General features: G+C 40.8%; 1 long non-coding RNA gene across 1 annotated transcript in view; it reads left to right on the top strand.

The window, feature by feature from the left end:
- LOC310901520 overlaps positions 1-15,504 on the top strand; it is a 63,660-nt gene that overhangs the window by 17,841 nt on the left and 30,315 nt on the right. Inside the window, exons 2-3 of the long non-coding RNA XR_014585871.1 lie at positions 10,360-10,475; positions 12,331-12,476. This is a non-coding gene — a long non-coding RNA (uncharacterized lncRNA). The remainder of the gene's footprint in view (positions 1-10,359; positions 10,476-12,330; positions 12,477-15,504) is intronic.

Raw genomic sequence — 15,504 nt, 5'->3', positions numbered from 1 at the left:
CATACACAAGAAAGGGAGACTTCCCCTGTGCTCCGCTGCACTGTGAGCTGTAAATTTTTGAAGAGCTCTGCTATAATCTTTTACAGTCTGCAATCCCACCCTTCAGCTTAATGAAATGGAATGGTACAAATGCTCTCTGGACATTTCACTGCTGACAGTTACCCAAAGTTTGCTTCAGCTGTTACAATAAGGGTATTTTATTGTCTTTTCTTTTTTTCTCTTGTACAATTTCATGACTAACTGTGTGTAAAATGGAAGGAATTCGACTATCCTTTCTTCATCCAGTTGGACACAAACTGGACTGGTTCCTTTAACTCACTTTTCAGCTGGCAGGAGCTTGCTTTCTGTTTTCTTTTAAATGTCAGAAAAGGTTAAATAGACTCTTCAAATCTGCAATAGATTTTGAAGACCTCTGGGGGTATAACCTTCATGAGAGAAACAGTTTATATTAGTTCAAACAACGAATTTGAGTTCAAAACCTGGAAGGCAAGAAAAACAAACCTAAAATGTGTCTCATGTAAGATTGGGGGGGGATTGGTTGTTTTGTTTTGTTTTAAAACTGATCTGATATAAGGAAAGAGGAGTGTTTGACTCTATAGCTTTCTTGATTTTTATATATATATTTTTTTTGATTTATATTCAGTTACAGCTTGGAAATACATGCAAGACATGCAGATCAAGGAGGTAGATATCAGCAAGTGATTCCCATCATTTTCCAGTGTTTGCTTAATATTCTGCTTTAATGCAGGATTTTCAAAGGGACTGAGACCCTAGCTAGCCTGTCACATCTCTGCCCACTTGAAACAGAAAGCAAATGCAAACACTGGGTCTAAAAAGCTTAAAGGAAAGTTGGCAAGGACTTCAGCTTTCACAACTTGCTGAAAAATTCAGCATTCCTCATACCAGCGAAACTAGCTACCATCCCAACTCGGAGTTTGTTTGGCAGATATAATCTTTAATTTGGGAGGAGGGCAGGAGAGGAGAGTGTAGAGAAGTGCTTGGATCCATATAGCTGCCTATCTCAAGTTGCTTTTGCCTTGGAATCTGTAAGATGGTACCTTGTAAAGGACTGAATGAGGATATGCATAGGTTTTGAACAGTGCTGAGCATTACGTGACTAAGGCCTTAGCTTTCAAACTCCAAACATAGTCCAAGCTACCATACAAATACACTAATATCAAATGCCTACAGATTGAAAAATAGCTTGCCTTTTATTACTGCCAGCTACATGCACGGATCTTACAAATACAGGGTGACCACGTTTTTAAGCTTGTTTGAATGCATCTTCTTCTCTTTTCCACTGACAATATTGTCCATAAGGAAAACAGAAAATTTTGTCTGGTAATGTGGAACATCCCAAGCCATTCTGTGGGATGCCAGTCAAATACTCAGAAGTCTTGTCTTTTAGATATAAAGATAAGACACTATTTATGAGCAGGAGTGCTTTGAAAATGCATCCATGCTGCTTCCAGGTCACAACTGGACTATCACACAGTGCTGAGCTCAAGTGCCCAAATGCAGCTGGTCACCTCTCTGCTCCTCAGTGGGGACCTCATTCCCACGAGTCCCACATTTCAGTTGCTCCATGCTTGCTCCTGCCCGTGCTGTCCTTAAAGAAGAGAAGCCCACGCTGAGCTCCCAACAGGCGTTTGGGTAGAGAGCAGTGGAGGGGAGTGAGGAAGCATCTGAGCAGACGGAGATCACGTTACAGCAGCGCTAAGCCCCTCACCTCAGCACTGTTTCTGGTGCCAGGATCCTTTCCCAGTGCTTCCTTGCCTTAAGAAAAATGTGAAAAGTGGTTTAATTGGCCTCGGGCCTGTTATCACTTATGACAGCAGTGATCAGAAACAGGGTCCATTAACAGCCCTAGTATTTAACGTATGTATTCACTTACGAGTAGAAGGCTCCCTGTCTGTATGATTAATGTCATCTCAACATGTTCTATTAACAAAAAATATGAAGCACTTTGATTTTTTTCTCCTATGTGACTGACAACATAAACACATTGTCAAAAGCATTGAACAGATGGTTAGGTGCTTAGGAAAGTCTGCTACATTTAAAGTCACTGGCCTTCAGTGAGTACTTAAACCACCACGGGCAGTAACTGAACGAAGGCTGTCCTTCATTTCCTCAGAGAGAGATGGAGTGAAACATGGTGACACCTTGCAGCTTTCATACAGAAGTAATTCTGCATTCCCACGATAGTCTCTAGTAGCAAGGCAGCCTCTTATCTGAAGCTGATGGTCTAACATCAGTAGGGAATGGCACAAGGAACAGAGATGGTTATCTGGTGTGGTATGGCAGCATGCAGAGAACAGAGCTCCACTACATACAGGAAGGATTCTTGCAGAGTGCCAGTATTTGCTCTTGAATCATGTGGAGCAGCCTTCTCGATTGTACTTTGCTGGAAAGGATGCTCTGCTTGTGTCTCCCTTTTGTCTACACAATAAGCTTTAAGTGATCACCTGCCACTATCCTTGGGGCTGTCTGTCTTGGCAATCAAAATGCTCTTTCTCATCATTTCCTAGAGATCATCACAGCTTCACCCTCCCCAGTGTCTTGTTTCACTTTTGGGTCTTTCACCAGCTTGAGTAATGAGCGTTGATCATCAGCTTCACTCCCACAACATGAATGAATTATTTGTGCAGAGATCTCTTAGCATGATGACAAATCTGCAGGGGCCTTTGTCTTCCTTTCTGCTACCTGAGGGAGGTCCAGTTCTTTTTGTTCACAGATTCCTATGGCATAGATTGCCTTGTGCTCTCTCCAGCAGCTGGTATGGGTTTCATTATATACAGGGCTAAAATCTGGTAGAATTAGCATTATATTCAGCACTATAAACAGAAAAGGAATAAAATACTGGAAGGAACCTGTAACCTCCCTTTTCCCTCTTCTTTTCTTTACTGTGTAAACCAAACTATCCTCATTTCTCAAGCTCTACAGTCACTTTATGAATTCACGCATCTAAAAGGCAGTTTTCTCAGTTTCTTCTGAATGATTTCCTGCAAATACTCTTGTCAGTTTCTCAACTGTCAGATTTTTAATTATAATTATTTTTTAATCTTGAATAACAACTGTCTGAGATCTTTCAGTGCTAATCCATTACCATTATTTGATTTACTGATCCTTTTCTTTTTTTTTTTTTACAGTGAACCTTTCACTCCTAGTGAGAAAATGTGATAGCCTTTCATAGAGTAACTTGAATGCTGTAGCATCTTTTCAGGTCCAGGCACTGTCTTAATGTCTCTCTTCCTTGGAACTCACTTCTGATGAACCAACAGAACCTATTTCAACCTTTCTGTTTGCCCTCATAGGGCTATTAATTCACCAAATTGGTATCAGTGCTACAAAAAATAAAAAGTGGTATGTAAAATAGCTTGATTAAAGAATCGTGGAAGAAATATCCTAAAAGCAAAACCATTTTGGACAAAGGTCTCATCAAACAGCCTTGGTGTTTTTCTGTAGAGTACCCTACTGTTTAAGTCTGACTCCAAGGAATGAGATAAGTCAGCAGGAAAACTAGTTCTGTTCCCACTTACTTGATCTCTCACTGCCATCCAACATCCTCTGTTAGAACAAGGTGGCAAAGATTTGTGATTTAATATTTGATATTTGCCACAGCTGAGAGTCAGGCATGGCCATGGAGAATTTGGTGTGGGCCCTCCAAACACATGGGTATTGATGTAAAAAAACTTCCCCATCACAGGAAAGCAGTTGCGTCCCCAGTGAGAAGACAGAAATCCTTTAAAATATTAAGCAAAACTTCTAAGTATGGTTTCTGAAAATGACAATCACAATCTAGTTACTGTATAGCAGTGTTAATTAAACACGGCTCATTAGAGAGCTCATTAGAGATGTTATATGTTTGGATTACTGTCGTTAGTTTTACTGAATTGTTAGTGCTCCGTATTTTGATTTAAAATAAATGAGTATTGAACAATATATGCAGAAGGAACAAATTAAAAATTGACTGACGGATCTCAAAATTTCAATCCATGGGAAAAGACTGAATGACTGCATTTTTAGTGCTGCTCTTCTAGGATGAGGCTCATTTCGGATATGTAATTTCATCACTGATTTGGTAATAGACATAAAATCCTTGCTGATGAAGGATACTGGGTGACAAAAACATAGCTAGAGCAATGATTTATAGTGAAAGCAATCACTTGGTAAATTCAAATGAAAATATTTCAGTAAAAGTTTCTGCCTTAGGGAAAGCCAGTAAGTACATCATGCCTACAGAAAAGCTATCCATCGGTACAAATGTTTTAGCTTAAGATAGAATTTAGAAAAAGGCTGTTCATTCTGGTTATGAAAACAAGTTAAACAGGGTGGTTGAGGTCATAGGGTATGTTGAAAGAGAAGTAATATGGTAACAGATGATATTACCTCTTCAGATGACATTTACTGACGCCAGCTTGTTACATTCAGTTCTGAATCCACACCTGAGAAAGGACACGAAAAACAAGACTTTGCAGAATGAAACCACATGATTATTTTAGGTCTGGAGAAATCCCTGCACCATGGGAGAGTTAAAGAAATCAATCTGTTTAACTAATCATGAAGGCAACTGGGGAGATGAGAGGTGACTTGATTACTCTATAATTACCTTCCCAAGGAAAAAACAGCAGTTGCTAAAGAGGTCTTTAATTCAGCAGAGAAATGCAGAACAAGAATCAGTAGCTTGGAGTTGACTTAAAAGTTGGCATATTATTTAACAGTGAGGGGGAAGGGAGAAGAATAGGCTAATTGGAGTAATCTGCCTCCAGAAACAGTGAACTCTCTCTCATGCCTTGTCTTCTCCAAATAAGACTTGAGTATCTTTCTAGAAAACACAGTTTCACTGAGCAGTGCTAATGGGTTTTACTAGATAGTGACTGGGAGAAAAAACTGTACCTTGTATTCATGAAATATATAGGCAGTCAAATCAGATAGCTCTAATGGTCTGGCCTAGATTCAGAGAATTTAAAACTAAGAACTGCCTGGTACTGAACAGGACTATGTGAGATGTTTTAGTTTCACAGTAGTACAGTAACCTTCTGAACAAATTATATTTGACCTCTGCATCCTGGTTGTGTTTAATTCTCTTGGGAAAAATGCCAGGGTATTGATTGACTTACTGGTAGTTGAATAGGCTAAGACAAATCTTACAAAGTGATCTAGCACGAATAATGCTTATTTATGTGATTTATTTACTTATTTATTTATTTCCTTATTTCTTTCTTTTCTTATTTCCTTATTTCCCGGTGGAAAACAATCTGAAATGAAAAGCTCAGCTGATTCTGTTGTAACAGTCTTAGTGGGGCTCTGACATACTGGATTGCAGATATTGCTTGATGCAAACTGAAGCTTTAATGACAGTAGTTAATAATGTCTTTATCTGCTGCTAATAAATCCAGTCTCTTATAGAAATTACTTTTGTTGTTGTTCTATCTTCCTGTTTTTGTGACTGTGTGCTGGGCTGAGGAAAGCCAGGAGCAAATAATTGGCTATTTCAATATTATCTATCCAGACCATACTCTTCTGTCTATCTTTGTTTTTCAGCTAAATTTTTGGCTATAAATGTCTCGGATTTATCTTGCGTGGAAAAAAAAATGTAGAAAGTGAATGGCCTTCTCAATACTCTTGCAGTATCGTGTTAGCCTGGCCCATGCTTTGTTGCTTTCCACAGATACCCCTCTTTCTCAACATGCTACTGTCTTTAGAGAAGCCACATATTAGATGCACTTAGCCTAAATATTGAAAATGTTTTTACATTCTCCGAAAGTTCTTGGTGCTCATTACAAGATATGTGTGCACATCTCATCCCTAAAATCCACAAAGCGTTATTCATGACCTACTACTTTCCAAGGCATATGGGAGAAATAAAATGACTGGTTTAACTGATGTTGTTCCTTCCTAATCCATTCAGAACATTTTGAATTTGAGAGAGGAGTTGTTTTCTTGAGCAATTTAGTTTTTTCTGGTTGTTTTCCAAAAGCTAGGCAATTTTGGATAATCATCCATTTTCCAAACACACCAGTGCATGGTCAGACTGTGACCCGTCTCTCTGGAATAACTTGCAGGATGCGTTCTACTATTTTATCCAGCAGATGTGACACTGAGACATGTCTTCCATTTGCACTTGTTTATGCACTGTGATACACAGATAGAACTAGACAACCAAATCTCTTTGTTTTAACTAGTCATAACAGTCATGAATGGATGGCTGGGCTACTAAGCACTTCCTACTTCTGAAGGGTTGGAGCTAAGAACACTTTTAATACAAAAGGAAAACAGTTTGTGATTTTTGAAAGTCTCATAGCTTACAGCCAAGGAGCATACTCCTGAACATCTGATTCCTTTTGTGACTGTCTAAACTTGTGATTCAGAGATGGACAAGATGAAGCCTGTTGATCCCTTCCTGTGTGATATTCATACTGTCAAAGTTGTTTGAAAGTAGAGTACATTCTATATACACTAGGAATTTACTCAACTCATGCATCTTTCGCTGTTGACAATACTATCCCCACCCAGCTCTTAAAATTAAATGATCTTTTGGACAAGTGTTGTAGATCTTGGCATTCTTCTAAACAGACCATGTCCATTTTTTGGCCAACTTCTTGTAATTATCATTGGCTCTTTTGTTTTTGTTTGGTACTTTAGATTTCTGGACAATTTCCACAGTAATACAGAGAACATTTTTAGATTTATTTCTCTAGAAGGGTCAATGAGCCAAGGTAAAATAGGTGTAGTTGGTTTGTAAAGCAGTTGAGAGATTTTGGCCTGGAAAGAGGCTGAGAAAGACTGAAAACACCACAGAAGCCTGCAGCATCAGGTTTAAAAAATAAGAGCAGCCCGTTGCACTAGTAAAGAATTTGGTGCCATGCTTTAAAAGGTAAAATCAAAGAATTCTGTGTGCCATATAAAGTTGAAAGGGAAGCAGTATCCAAAAGGGTTGGGTGACCAGTTTTGAAACACTGTTTGAATAAGATGGATGGATTGGAGCTTGCCATACTTGGTTTGAGGCCAGGAATAATCTTTTCAAAGCTAGAAGTGCTTTTGATCTCTGCCTACTCCTCCTCATCGCTGTGAATCTCCAGGGATACAACCCTACCGTGCAATACAAGGGAAAGAAAATGTGCTTCAGAGGAGGGAGAGGAAAAAGGAGAAGGAAGCCAAAGAAATAGTATCTGAGAACAACACCGCTGCCTGTAATGACACTGACCCGCTGGTGCCAGTGGAAGAGTTTTGTAATATTTTTCCAGGTCTGCTCTTGTTTTTGATACTGGACTGTGGAGCTGGCTTGGTGATTGTGTACCACCCTCCACCCACTTCCAAGGATTTTGAGAATTGTTTCAGTTCGTATGGACCTGTGACTTGGAAGTAGACACAAAATGTTTTATGGGCCAAAAGTCCCATCGGGCAAAACTGAGTCAAACTGATGGAAGAATTGGCTCCATAGACACATTGAGGAGTGGGGTCTTTTTGTCACTATCATTATCTCAGCTAGGAGGTAGCTGTCTTGGAGGTGTAATGCAATGGGTTTGTAGAGTGCAACAGTCCCAGTGAGTGATTTGGGAAGAAACAAAGGGGAATAATCCATAAAATGATTACAACAGAGGACTCAAGAGGCACATGGTATTGTTTATAATGGAATTTATGCAGCTTAGTTGGAATGACATCTCAACTCTAGTTTTAAAAAAATAAGCATCTTGTCTTTCAAGGACCACATTAGACCTCTTTGCTGCACAGTGCTTCTGAAACCACCTTAGATTTAATTTTGGATCAGACTTAACTTGGAGAGGAGGCTGTGTCCATGGGATTACTGAGGCCACATCTCCAAGGCAGACCTCTGCGTGGAGGTCTGTTGTAGCCTGCAAAAGCGAGGAAATTAGAAGGCCTTTCTGGGAGCATACAGTCATATCTGGACACCTCTTTTCTACAATTCACTTGCCACTAAGACTGAGACAGAATCATGGCCTCCTGTTGGGTGGCATATCTTATGATGCATGGGAGATTTTAATAAGCTTTTTCTGTGAGTAATATAATCTCCTGGGACTGTGGATACAGGCTCAAGCCATGGAATAAATGTGGCTTTTTAGGCTTACAGTTGTCCTGAGCAACATTCTCCACTCAAAACCCCACCCTGCGCTTGCTGGCGGGAGAGTATAAACAGTCAGTTGGAAACTTCCTCTGGTTTCTTCCCATCCAATTCAGAAATTCCCAGTGTGGAGGTACCAAACAGCACCTCTGGCTGTGGCCACCACACAAATCACTTCTGAAAGGCACCGTGGTCATGGCTGCAAGGAAGCCTGCAGACCACTTGGGTCCCTGAAGCCCCAGGAGGGAGCCAGCACCTCAGGGGCTCTGGTGCCGAGCGAATTGCATAGATGCAGATTATCTGTGCTGACTGAGGTGGGTCTCTGCTTTCTGAATCGTTGAAGGGCCAGCCATGCCCCAGTCAGACTTCACATTCACATCTTGTGCCATTTGCAAGGCTATGCTGTTTTGTTCAGCACCCTGCTTTGCACACATGCTTACTCATGCTGTATAAATGAATTACCCAGTGTTCCTTCTCTGCTCCTCTGCACACATCTAGCCTCAGCTCCGGTCAATTCACCTTCACCTGCTGATTGTCACAACATTATTAATTCTTCAGAAATGCTATACTCTACTGTTTGTCTTTCTTTTGTGTCCAGAAAAATATGCTAATCTTTTCTGGAAAAAAAAAAAAAGAGAGAGAAGAGAAAGGGAAAGGAAAGAAAGGGAAGGAAGGAAGGAGAAAGAAAGAAAGAGAAAGAAAGAAAAAGAGAGAAAGAAAAAGAAAAGGGGAAGGGAAAGAGAAGAATCAATTTGTTGATTCTTTAAGGGGAAGAAAGTATTTCTTGAAGGGAAGGGGGGGAGGGGGGAGAGAGAAAAGATTAAAGAAACCTTGTATTTGCCCTTGAAGCCTTTTCTTTTAAAGGTTTTATTAATTTGCTGACAATGTTAATTTACCAGCATCTCCATCAACACCCCACCCGCTCCACAGATCCTTTAGCCAACTTTTAAAACCAAACTGAATTCTAGAGAAAACTCACAAGATGTATGGGAAAAAAAATCAGCTTGTCAAACTTTATACTGATCAGTGGTGGTACAAAACAAAATGTCAAAAAGCAATCTTCCCTCTTACTTTTCTTGTCAAAAAACATACCCTCTTGCCCTGCTCCCACCACCACCACCACTCGCACCTTAAAAATAAATGCAATAAAAAGCAAAAGAAAATAAACCCCTTTTGGACCGTTTTGGAGAATGAAAGCTTTGAAAGTAAAACAATTCCATAAAATGATCCAACAGCAATTCAAAATAAGCTGGTCACACAGAATAAGTTGGGTTACAGCATTTGGAAAAACCACTGCATACGTTCCTACCCAAGGTCTGGTAAAGGGCAGCCGCAAATTGTCTGATCACAAAGAAGGAATTTCCCCCTCATTGGTTTGTGGCAAGTGTACGTGAGGCTACGAGTGATGTTCAAATGAGACAATCTGAGCACAGGCTCTACTAAGTGATCCTGTTGCAGTCTCTAGATTCAGTAGCAGTGAAAATGGAGTATGGAGAAAGAAGGAGACAGTACTATAACTCAAGTGAGACAGGAGCCAGTGTAGACAGAAGATGCTCAGGGCCAGCACTGAGCAGGAGGAAAGTCCTAACAGATGTTTTCAAGTATCCTGATAATGTCAGATAGGAACAGGATGATCAGATGTTAGCGTGGAGATGTTTCCCATCCCCTACTGCTCTGAAGAACAAAGTCAGTGGAAGAATTCATGGGAATTAACATTCTCCTTTTTGTGAGACCACTTGGGCTCAGTTATGGAAGGCACAGGGTATCTTCAATCCTCACTAACAATGCATCCTGCCAAGGGAAGCTCAGTAGCAAACAGGAGATCCTCAGGTTCTTGCTGAAGTCACTGATATTGGCAGCATTCATTCTTTCAGGTTCGTTCTCCAGGTGTAAAACAGTAAGAGAATTCTCCCTGTTATCTTACACATCTATGTGCAACCCTTAAAGCATTCATGAGCTCGTGTAAGATCAACCTATAAAGCAGAAATGGAATTAAGTGAAGCAAAAGCTGTGGAGCAGCATCATATGCATTGCATTTGGAATCCTCCACTGTTTTGACTGCTAAATGGGAGGTGCTGTGATTAATCTGTGATTATGTGACTCACCATAATTATGTCGTGTTGAAATTGAATTTATTGAAGCATGAATCATTTCACCCAAAGTGGAACTTAATTGCTGTAGTGCAGTAGAAGCCATTTCAAGGAGAGGTCGTTATGTTGGGTGAAACCTTCACCTCCATTCAAACAACAAAAAGATTTTGCATTGTGTCTTACAAGATGGTGAAATTTGTCTCTGAAATGGGAAGAGAATTCATCAGCCCTTAAAGTCCTGTTTGAAGAGCTGGGAAATGTTCTGGCAACGTGATGGTGAAAAGCTGCTTTAGGCTGAGAAGGTACGTAAATATCGATTTGAGTCTGCGAGGCTGCCATTGCTATTTGAATGCTGTATCATTCCCCTCAGCCACAGACCTCCCACTGCTTCACTGTTATTTCTGGGCACATGCTCGCCAGGGCTGGTGTATGCCCACAATAAACCTGTAATTTCATCAGTAAGAGTAGACTAGAGAAATACAGCAAAGATACTGGTACTCCTGCTTTGGACGACACATGCAGGAGGTTGGAGTATGTGGTAGTCCTGTGGCGTGTCTCTCAACCAGCAGCCCTGTATAACACAGAGAAACCTAAGGTCAACTTGGATTTTTTCCCCCATTTTTAAGGAAGAGATCCACAGTTTGTATTCAGTTGTTTGGATTTTTGGATGGAGAAGGCTTTTTTCAAATGCTAATTTTTATGGGTAGACTTTTTGTTCCTTTTTTTTTTTTTTTTTTTTTTTTTTTACCAGAAAGCCACATTTAATGAAACAGTCTTTGTATTCAGTTTTATTCAGTTTAGGAGGAAAAAAAATACATTTTCTCCTCTGATGTAAAATGGACCTTTTTCCTAAGCAGATTTTAGTATAATTATTGCTAGCATACATGAAGAAGGATAAACAATGGCTCTCTGGGGTAAGAATTTTTTTTACAGTTGTTAAATTTCCTGCTCTATTTTTAAAATTCCTGCTGCTGCTGTTGTCTATAGCACAGCAGTAGCAAAGACCCACAATAGCAGTTAAGGTTGAAACGGGGATGAAAATTGCTATTGAAAACAAAACCAAAGCTAGGAAATACTTTGCAGTCCATAATGGCCAACCAGACAGAAGAATTATATAGGGCAAAAAATGGGGAAAATTTGCTCCTAGATTTCCCACTACATGTCTATTCAGAGATTTGTCACTAGCTTCTGGAAAAAAATGAAAGAATCCTTCTTCGTATCACTCGACCTCACTGCTCTGTGTTGGTACTATTGTTTCCCCCCAACTATATTTAGTCAATGGGAAAGTGATGAAGGAGTCCCATCTGGTACATCAGAGGATGCCTTTTTGTTGGGATCACATCTGGTTTACGTTCACACTGAGTCTTGGAAGGGCGATGTGGAGCCAGGGTATTTGCTTGGCTATTACAAAATTGTTACTTATTTCTAGCAAGGCACTCTTGAAAGCAAATATTCAGTGCAAAAGAGCTGGGCTTTACAGACATTGAAAGGGAAAGAGATCTGGGGGGGGGGGGGAGAGAGAGAGAGAGAGGGACTCTGAATGTGTCTGTCATATGTGATGAATTAGTTATCAAAAAGGTTTCCCGTTCAAGAGGAGAGGCTGTGTAAGGTATTAGCATCAGTCCTTTTCTTCAGAAACTGCCTCTCTAGAGAGGGCTTTCATTGACCCTGTCCAACAACTTTCCAGTTTTCAGTTTGTTACTGGAAACACTGGTTCTTGTGTTGGTCATACACAATCCTTTCATTTTTTTCAAAGACGGCCTGTTGACATCTATGACAATCATTTTATCCCCAGAGTTCCTGCAATCTGGAGATTTGTCCCATCATGGTTTCTGGCAGAGACTTTTCTTTCGTCTACTCTTGGGTTTTTTTGGAGAGAGGGAGACACTTCAAGTTTTTTCATTGCCAAAAATAGGTTTTCAGGATACAGTATATGGCACTTTAGGCATGCAGAGATGACAGGAGAAAATCTTTTGTCTAGAATTCCAACTTCAAACCATTGTCAACTACTATCTGTATTTTCTGAGGTCCATCCATTCACAGCCAGAACGGTACAAAATACTTTTGAAATTAATCTCAAGCATGATGCTAGATCAGTCCTCTTCCCACCATCGTGTTCATTTCTGGTTTGACATTGCTGCATGCCTTCTGTTTCAGGGAAGGTGTGCAATCAACCATGCTCCAGGAGGACACATGATTTCAGATCTAGAGCTCAGAAACCAGTCTCTGCATTTCCCTGTCCACTGAGTGGCACACAGTCCCTGCGCGAATGGATAGCCATGGCTTGGAAGAGGACACAATAGGTATGAGCCCCCAAGACTGGGATGAGCACCTGTTTTTTATCTTAGCACAACATTCAATTTTTTTTTCTGGTTCTCTGCACCTGCCAGGTGAAGTTTAGAGCTGCAGACAGGCTGTATAGATGCACAGGCAGTAGAAGTGCTAGCAGCATTGTGGGCCGAAGAGTCAGAGAGGCAAAGATGGTAGTAAAGGAGGACTTCTAAAGTCCTTGTACTACTTCATCCCCAAGCAGATCTGTGGATGCCTGACCTTTACATAGTAGGAGGAATGGAGAAAACAATGACATTTCAGGATCAAGATAGCAAATCACTTTTCATATAATGATCTGGCATTTCTCAGAGACTTTTTGGCCCTTCTTGGGGGCACAGTCAGGCACTGTAGCTGCTGAGCAAGCTTACTATTGTGGAGGATGGCTTCTGCAGCTCTTTCCAGGCTGTGCAAAACATGAGGCAAATCTTTTTTGAATAATTCTATTCTTCGTGTTTGGATGACTTTTTAGTTTTAAATATCTTAGAGTTATATAACTTGTTATATATTTCTATCTATCCATTTATCTATTTGTCCATCTGTATTTGTTGAGAAACATACAAACCTTACCATAAATGTTTTGCTGTTATTATCCTGCTTTCCCTTCTCCTTTTTTACCACATCAACAAAAAACATTTTAGAAAGCCCTCAGGAAAAGTCCCTCCAGAAGACATTTCAAGAAAGAAAAAGCAAGTTTATTTTCTTTTTAACCCTCCCATTATTTTTCTGAAAGTTGCTACTCTCCTCCCCATCACCCCTGCAGATGTCTCCACCAAATCAAAACTTTTACTCTAGAGTGGCTTCCTCAGGAAACTGAGTTTAATGTGATCATGTTGTTTATGTGTCAGCCCATACAACCTCCAGCTAGCAGCTTTGTAACCTGACAGGCAGGGGAGAACGCCTAAAAATATTGTGCCTATCATATTTCATCAAAATAAGCAAGTGGAGAAAGGAGAGAGACTCTCTTGCTTGGGGATCACACCTTTTATTGAGCACTGGAGAATCCATGCAAGTGAGAGCTTTTGGAAACGAGCTTTCATTTCTTCCTCTGCTTATGGAACTACTTTGTCTGTGGGCTGTCACTGCTCTCCCTAATTACAGTCCCTTCCCCTGGGCTGTATCGCTTTTTCAGCAAGTGTGAAATATTGCCTTGGAATCCATCGTCTCACGATTCACCTTGGGTCTGGCCTGGAGGATTGTGCAATTTCTGCGGTCTGCTCCAGTGCAAACAGGAAAAAGAATCCGAGCCTCAGTTTTTACAATGTGCAGCTTGCGTGCAGGAAACGGATCGACTCAGCAGCATCTCTGGGACATTTATTGCTCTCTGCTCTCTCGCCAGCAAGGCCTGGGCCATTAGCTCTGCTGGCGGACAGCTCTGAGCCATTGGCGTTCGTTGGGCCTCTGGTGGCCCATCATCCTGCTGGAGGTCAGCTGGAACAGGGCTGGAGGAGTCTGCAGGCGCTGCTTGGGAAATAGGGGACGGCTTCTTCCTCTTCCAGAGAGGCAATGTGAACAAGTGAGATGCTCCTGCTTCTCCTTCACATCATCCTGACCTGCTCCGAGTTACAAGCTCAGTCCGTTCATTTGTTTTTGATGGCAGCCCGCAGTCAAGTGCTAATGGCACAGCTAGCTGCACTCTAGTGAAGATCAAATGTGAATCCATCCTTACTCAAGGGACCTGCTTTCCTCACCCACCTGCTACATTTTCCACCCAGCTCAGCTGCAGCTTTCTGCTTTGGTCTTGCACCTTCTGGGGATGAAGTTTCCTGCTGTGGACAGAGATGGAGCCTTGGCGCACTGGGTTGAAGTCTTCAGCTTTTTAATTAAGGCACTTACACTCAGATGGGATGAATCCCCATCCTGCCTGCAGTTGTGTTTTTCATAGTCATTGATACTATACAAATCAATCCTACAGCTCACTAGTGAGCAGTTCATGCCAGGTAAAACATGCAAGCTTTAAAAAAGTCTTTCTCCCACACTTTTCTTGCTGTCCAAATCCAGCAAGGAATAGCTTCTTTTTCTGAATTAATCTTAGTTTCCATTGACATGTTTTCTTCTTAGTTAACTTTACTCAGAAGAGGAAATGGCTTAGTCCTTGCTATTTTCTGAAGGCAAGGAATTTGCCCAGTAATCTGACCCACCATGCAGATGTGCAATGATGGGACATCTGGTGGGACACATGGAGATGCAGCACTGATATTTTGGGATTCCCCCTTCTGGCTTTCTAGACTCCATCCTCTGGCACTGAGTTGCTGAGCTGGGTCACTCCTTCTCAATAAGTCCCTTTCTCCTTCTCTAGATGTTGGTTTCTCTACATTTTATTAACTGCATTGAGGTTACTAGCCCACAGGAGAATATATAGTCTGGGACCACAATTCCCAGAAGGCAATGCATTGGTGAAGCATGACAGGAAGTCTTGGTAGGACCTCAGAGGAAGGGATCCTATGTAGGCCATCTCAGGGATGAAGTGTTTTCACTGTTTACATTTTAAATGTCAAAGCAGGATATTTTGACATTTACAAATAATAATAAAAAAATAGCTTTTGACATTTCCACAGAATAAGAATTATGGATTTTTTTTCTTTAACCTCATGTTTTGGAACCTAAAGCAAATTTGAAAATGTCAGACTTTCCCAAGGGTTGGAGATTCAGAATTTTTTCTCAGCTGTAGTTGTGATGCTTGGGATTACCTCTGGTAACCAAGGGATCTACAGCCCGAACAGTGCAATGCTCTGCAGGCTCAGGCAGAAAAGAAGAATTTCCTCTCTTTGTTCTGTATTTTGAAAGACCTCATTTTTAAATCCATTCCTTCATTATCTGATATAGTTCTGCAAACTAGGCAATTCTATCTCATAGCTTTCTTCTTTACTACAGAGCAGTCCTACTGCTTAACCCTGCCTAAAATCAGGAGCATAAAATTCTTAAGGAGAAAAAAAAAGAGAGTGAGAGAGAGAGAGTTTAGTGCTCCAGTTGGGACCAGCTGATATGATATTTCTCCTTCTA

The sequence above is a fragment of the Anser anser genome (genome assembly GCF_964211835.1).
Source record: "Anser anser genome assembly, chromosome: 6".
Classification (NCBI taxonomy): Eukaryota; Metazoa; Chordata; class Aves; order Anseriformes; family Anatidae; genus Anser; species Anser anser.
Note: the sequence above shows the minus strand (reverse complement) of the source record. Positions and strands in the feature narration are given on the sequence as shown.